The sequence below is a fragment of the Mauremys mutica genome, chromosome 9 (assembly GCF_020497125.1).
Source record: "Mauremys mutica isolate MM-2020 ecotype Southern chromosome 9, ASM2049712v1, whole genome shotgun sequence".
NCBI lineage: Eukaryota > Metazoa > Chordata > Testudines > Geoemydidae > Mauremys > Mauremys mutica.
Window position 1 is genome coordinate 52,800,570 of NC_059080.1, and position 7,000 is coordinate 52,807,569.

Here is a 7,000-nt window from a genome sequence, read left to right on the forward strand (position 1 = left end):
AACATGTTCATATATTTGAGGGCCAGAATGGTTGGTTATGGTTATGTAGTCTGACCTCCTGCATAACGCCTGCCACAGAACATCACACAGGAATTCCTGCATTACACCCATGACTTCCATTTGAGCTAGAGCAGATCTTTTAGAAAGATACTCAGGTTTGATTTAAAGACTTCAGGGAATTGAGAATCCACCATGTCCTTAGGCAAGCTGTTCCAATGGTTAACTACTACAGCTGGTGAAAATTTCTCTGAAGTAAAAGGCTGATTTGAAGAAAGTGCCAGAAGGTATCAAGTTTGCTGAAATTTTCACAAGAAATGATTGAAACATTTCATTTTGACTATTAGATTAGATTAGATATAAACCTGGTGGCCTGACGCCCTAGAGAGTTGGGAGCTTGCTACTGATTCCTGTTGGTGGACCGGGAGAAGAGTAGCTCAGAGCTGCTTGAGAATGCCAGATGGAGAGGGACTTCATATGGGAGGGAGCTCTCTGCTGCCATCTGTTGGTGAGCAAGAGAAAATGACCAAATGGGCCAGGCCTCATTTGCATTTCAGTTATGTGAGAATTTGGGGGCATTTTGGTTAAAATACAGTTAAGTTTTGAGATTGGGAACTATAAAATGCTATTGTCCTTGTTGGGAAATGACAGGAGAAGAAACTGCACCAAATGTGCCTGTGGTGAGGGGTCACCCTGACTTAACTGGAATATGGCACAGGGGGTAGCCATGCCAGGACAGAGCACGAGTGAGTGAAGAGAGGGGGAATGTATTCTGTTCGGAGAGTCTCTGTGGTAAGAAGGATGCTGAAGGTCCTATGTGATATTGATTCCTCTCTGAAGACTAAGCACAGAGCTAAGATAGCTTCAAGAAAATGGATGGTGCACAAATGGTGGTATGAGCTGTGCAGACTTCAAGGCAGCAATCAGAACTTATCCTAGTCAGCTTTGAGGGGGCAGAGAGCACTGAGGCAGGTGGCAGCACTGAGGTTTAAAGAACAGCAGCCTATTTGAAGAACTCCGGTATGGGCCCCTTCTACCCAGCACTCAAAGCTGAAATCCCTTCAGCTGGGTCACGAAGTAGGGCTCAGACAGAACCTCCCAGAGAGACTGGAGACTGACCTGCCCAAATTTTTGGACTCTGCCACGGTGGCATAGCTAAGAATGGAAATTTGGGAGGGCCCCAACTTATGGTGAATAGACAATGACCATTGAGCCTGGCTGGACTCCTTTGTGGCTCCAGCACCCTGGGCCCTATTTCCTATCCCAGCTACCCAACCCCCATCACCTCTCATGTAATGTGCTGTTCCCTACCCTGCAGAAGCAGCAGGCTGTTCCTCCCTGTCCTGAAGCTGCAGTCGGTTGGCTCTGACTCCTGTTGTCCCTAGCTGCCCACTGCCCTGCTCCCACCACTCTCCAGGGCTGTGAGGACCCTGGGCAGGTGTCTGTGGGGCAGCTGAGTCACAGTGGTGTCCCCTCCCTCCATGTGTGGTGAGAGTTGTAGTTATGGACTAATCCAGAACAGCTGGGGAGCCGCTCACAGGGGCAACGTCTCCCCTCCTTACCCATCTGCTGGAGCAATCCACTGCTGTCACGGAGGAAGTGGGGCTCACACAGGCTCAGATTTGGGCAGGTCTGGGTGCTCATTTGTTGGGCTGTGGCCATGCCCCTGTTCCACCAACAACAAACTGTCAGTGGGGAGCTGGGGAGGAAGGAAGTGGCTAGATCACATCGGCCACTCCCAGATGCCAGAGGAGGACTGAGGTTCGGACTATTGCTGGCGGGGTGGGGGGGAGGAATCTTACCTAATATTGTTCATTTATTAATTGCTGATTGTTCCAGGTTTGTTCTGTTCTCCCCTTATTCCTCCCTAACAAAGTTCTCTTTGTTTTAACCCCCTGGTAATTGATCCCGGCCCTTTTTGCTGCCAGCAACACCTGGCAGAAGGTTTACATATTATAACATAAAAGGAGAAATGATTCCATTATGATGAAACATTTCTACCTTATCCAAAGGAAATTGTTTCAGAATATTTCATGGAATGAATTTTTTTTATTTTAAATTTTCATACCAATTTGGGACAAAACCAAATTTCAGAGTCTTGGAATTTGTTTCAGGATGGCAATTCCAAATTTCAATTACCCTCACAGTTAAAAAATAGCATCTTATTACCAGTTCATACTTTACTGACTTCATCTTCAGCCACTGGATTTCATTGTCTTTGCTAGTTTAAAGAACCTTTTCGCAACAGATATTGTCTCCCTGTATAGGTGCTTATTAACTGTGAGCAGGTACTTCTAGGCCCTTCACTGCAATAGGTTTACACAGACGTGTAGGTAGGTGCTGAAAAGGTATGGGTAGCAGTGGACGTGGGTACAACTGTTATCCACACATGTATCAGAACATTAATTTAAAACCTGAGCGCTATGAAAGCTGTTTACACCATGGAGAATGTTGGCATTTTTATAAAAATAAAGCTCCTTTTAACAATTTTCACACAATTGTACATGCAACAATGTGACACTGTATTATCCCAAATACACATAGTCAGATCATATCCTGACTCCGCACTGCCCAGCACATTGGGCCTGTATTTAGACTACTGCAAAGTGAATGTAAAATATCACAGGCCATATTCTCTCCTGCACTGAGATACTCCTGGCACAAGAGTGTGGGAAAGTCTCAAACTGCTTCAGCTCTTGTACAAGGTAGAGCAGCCCAGGGGCTGCTCCAATTACAACAGCTGGCATGGGTCTTTAAGGGCTTGTCTAGACTACAACAAAAAGGGGTTGTTTTTAAAAAGTGCTAGCTAATACGTTATAACTAGAGCTGGTGAAAAATTTTCCAACGGAACACTTTTCCATCCAAAAATGCTGATTTGTTGACAGAATGTGCCAATTTCAATGAAATATTTTGAAGAAAAAAGAAGTAAAACAAAGCATTTTGATAAAGAAACAAATGTTTTTGCTTTTTCAGTTCAAAACAACTTTTTGATTCAAGATATATTTTATTTTATATTATAAATTATAAAATATAAAAATGTAAAATAAAATACAAAAGTCAAAATCAAATCAAAACATTTCAATTGACCTAAAATGAATGTTTTCAAAAATTTTATTTTTCTGAAAATCTCAATTATTTGATATTTCGTACCAATTCAGAATTTTTTCCTCAAAATACTGGGCTTTCCCACAGAAGAGAAATTCTGGTTCCTGGCCAATATTGGTTATACATTTTCTGTAGAAATATTCACATTTTGCTACCAGCTCTACTGAAAGTCTCCACCACTATGAATGGAGAAATGACAAACAGCACTTTTTTCCCCCAGCAAACCAACCATAAAATGAATACAACCCCCCTCTCTTTCTCTCTGATGCACACCAAAGAAGGTTTTTAAAATAATGTGCTAAGACTTTTATTTCCAAAGGAAGGAACAGTCAAAAATGTATTTTCTGCGTTTACTGGGAGAGGAGACTGTCTTACGTATAAACCTCAGGTGAGCAGGACAGCTGAACATCAGCTACAAGCTCAGGAAGGTGTTTTCCATAGCATTTACTCCCAGGTGTCCCTGGTTGTACACCAGTGAATACGAGGGGGTTACTGGCATGTGAACTGTAGGCCAGGTTCTCTCCTGGCATAATTCTCGTGACATTGAGAGTTATACCAGGAGGGCGTTTGACCCAGACTGTTTATTTTACTCAGCCTGCACGCAATTCCCTGCTCCATTCCTACCCCTTGGAATGCTGCCAAAATGCTGCCAGAGGCTGGAGGTAGATTGCTGGAGAGGAACTGTGCAGGCCAGGAGGGAGGGGTCAGTGTCACTCTTGCCTTTTTTCTCCCCTCAACCTCTCCTGTCAGTCTGCCATTCTCTGCCAGCCCTCAAAACCCCAGTCCTGACATGGAGGCCAAGCTGCCTCCTCTCCCTCAATTCCCCGATCACTGGCAGCCCCTGCTGTGCCTAAAATACATGCCCTGAGCAGAGACACAAGTGAACTAGAGGATAGCTTTATTGGAAGGATTTATGTCTCCTTTAGCTACTGGAAAATCTCCACTTACTTGTTGGACGAGCGAGTGCCCCTTCCTGTCCTCTATTATGTCTGCCCATTCCCTAGTGCTCCCCTTTCTCTATGGTGTGTACCCATTTCCTCCTTCCTCTATTGCTCGACTCCCCCTGTCCCACTCAGCCTGATGCCCCGCCTGTTCCTCAAGGGTGCTCTCACCTCCCTTTGCTCTGCTGCTCTATTCTTTTAGCTCCTCTCACACCTCCCTCTGTGCCCTTTTCTCTCTCTCCTCACTCAGTTGCCCTGCTGGTGTCTTTTGTCTCTTTCTTACCCCTCACTGTGCTATCTGATCCCAATGCATCTCTTTTCTACCTGCTGTTCATGTCAAACTGAAACATATAGTCAGAGATGAGCCAAAACCCTGTGACCCTTTTGCACACACCCCTAAAATTTTGGTCATGAACTGAATCCCAGACTCTGAGGGGCATATTTTTGGTTTCCAGAGCAGATGAAACCTTGCAAGTCCAGCTGATCTTTATGGGATTTGGGTGCTGTCAAATCCAGTGAACATGGCTACTAAATGTTTGTACCTGATCCCCAAAGCTTAGCCTGAATCTAATCCAGATCCAATCAATGCTATGTCAGCCCATTTCCACTATGTTGTAAGTTACACCAGGTACAATTTTCAAAAGCACCTAAGCAACTTCCATTGCCTTTCAGTGGGCTCCTTGGTCCCTTTGGCTTTTGAAAATGTTACCTGTGCAACTGAGCTTGAAGGGATCCCTGCATCACAGCATGGAGAACCAGCCCTGCTAAGGGTAAATTTGGAATCCACCATAGAGCGGAAAAAGGGCAGCACAGATGATGGAGGGAGTGGGGGAAAGGAGAGGAGATGCCAGGTCCTTCTGTTCCTTCTGCTAAATTTTCTCATTGGACAGCAGATCAGAGAGAGGGCAGCAAATACCCCCGGCCGTGTGGAGTTGCAGGACTTCTACCCCCTAAAAGCAGATTTGTAGTAGGTAGTGTGCAAACTAGCTCAGTGCAGCTGAGCTGCCTAACCTCAGAGGTCACTGCCTGAAGGGAGAAGCGGAGCAGGTACATGTAGGACAGGTGTGGTAGGGGTGAGCGGTCCATCTGAATGCCTTTGGAAATCTGTGTTGGGCTGTTGATTTGCCATTGAGGCAGCACTAGCATAGGGATTTCCTAGACCTCTCCAGATGTCACAATCTGAACAGTTCCCTAGCTCTCATGCTGCTGCGGTAAATCCCTTCTCATTTACTTGGTGACTTGTGACGAGATCCCCATCAAACAAATGGGGGTATAATATACTAATACAAAAGTACTGTCCCCCAGCAACACCCTCCAGCCGTGAGCCACTGCACTGATTCTAAACTGGCTGACATACTACAAGCTTTGTGCTGTTTAACATCTTGGGGCCAAATTCAGCTGTGTTGGGGGCACAGCTCCACCAACATCAGTGGAGTTGTGCTTCCTTACACCAGGGCTAGACTTGGTCCCTTTATTTCTGTCTCCTTCCTCTCTTCATAGTCAGTTTTCTGCAGCAAAGGAAGGAAGTCCAAAAACAGGGTCATGGGGGAGTTTTCAAGCTGAATGGCAAATCTACATCCATGTCAGTCGTGCTGAGTACACACCCCAAGCACTGCATTTTTAAAGGATTATTGCATTACTCGGGGCTTCAGCTCACTCATCTTTGAGCCCTTAGAATACTGCAATAATCAGCCGGAAGTCAGCTGGTTGCCATTTCTTATGCCTTGATTACCATCACAGCTGTGAATACAGGAGACTCAAAGCCACAGAAACACCCATCCCAGTGGTCGCTTGTACTTAGGGTGACCAGACAGCAAGTGTGAAAAATCGGGCCGGGGGTGGGGGGTAATAGGAGCCTATATAAGAAAAAGATCCAAAAATCAGGACTGTCCCTATAAAATCGGGACATCTGGTCACCCTACTTGTACTAAATGCTGCAGTTAAAGTTGTAAACCAGTTTCAGTTCTTTCCTCTGTTTTCCCTTGCTGTGTCCTTTCTGAAAAATTCTCATTTTAGGCTGAAATTGTCTACACTCCAGCTCAGCTGCAATGTGATTCCCCCACCCCAAAATTTGAGGAAAATCCACTTAGTCATTTCTGAGTTACTTAAGGTGGGGAAAAAATTTTCCTTTTGTAAAAACGCATTCTCCCTCCCTTCCCCCATACAGATAATGAAAAAGCAGCTGGATTTTTTAACTTGCACATGTGCTCCTTGATCTGGAGCTCACAACAAAGCTTAAAAAAATTGGTTGGGTAATTATAAAGCTATAGGTAATTGACAAATTATTACTGAGCATGCTCAGTGGACATCTGCTAAAGAGTTCTTTGCTTGACATTCATCTATAACAGCCCCTAGAAGGCATTCTGCAGTTGCGAATAGTTGGAGCTCAGTAGAGAGCTCTGGCCACACCCCTCTCTCTAAGCATGCCCCTGGGATGTCCTCTATTCAAAGGGCTGAGTGTTGTGTATTTGGTTGTCATGGTTTTTGTTGCTATGGCAACTGAGTTAGATTATTATGGGTTAGCTCAGCCGGTTTCAACCAGCTGAGTGAGCTCTCTGTATATCTGTAAATAAAATGGAGGTTTTGGTTAGCTGCCTGCTCTCTGGCCTCAAGTGATTGCTTCCTACACCGGCTGCCCCAAGGATATAACACTGGCGACGAGGGTGAGACTCGGTGCTGCTCCAGTAACAGAAGGAAGTAGAAGTTAAGGTAAAGAACAAACAAACAAAAAAAGCTGCTTGTTTGCTTTGACTGTGAAAGTGAAACTAAAAATCATGGCTACTCTGACCAGGGCCCTGGAGCCTTTTGATGAGAATACAGAGCAGTGGCATGTGTATACTGAGCGTTTTGAGCTTTTTGGTATTGCAAATGACATTACAGAAGCGAAGAAGGTGCCAATATTCTTAACTGTTGTAGGGGCTAAAACCTACTCTCTGCTACGCAGCTTACTACACCCT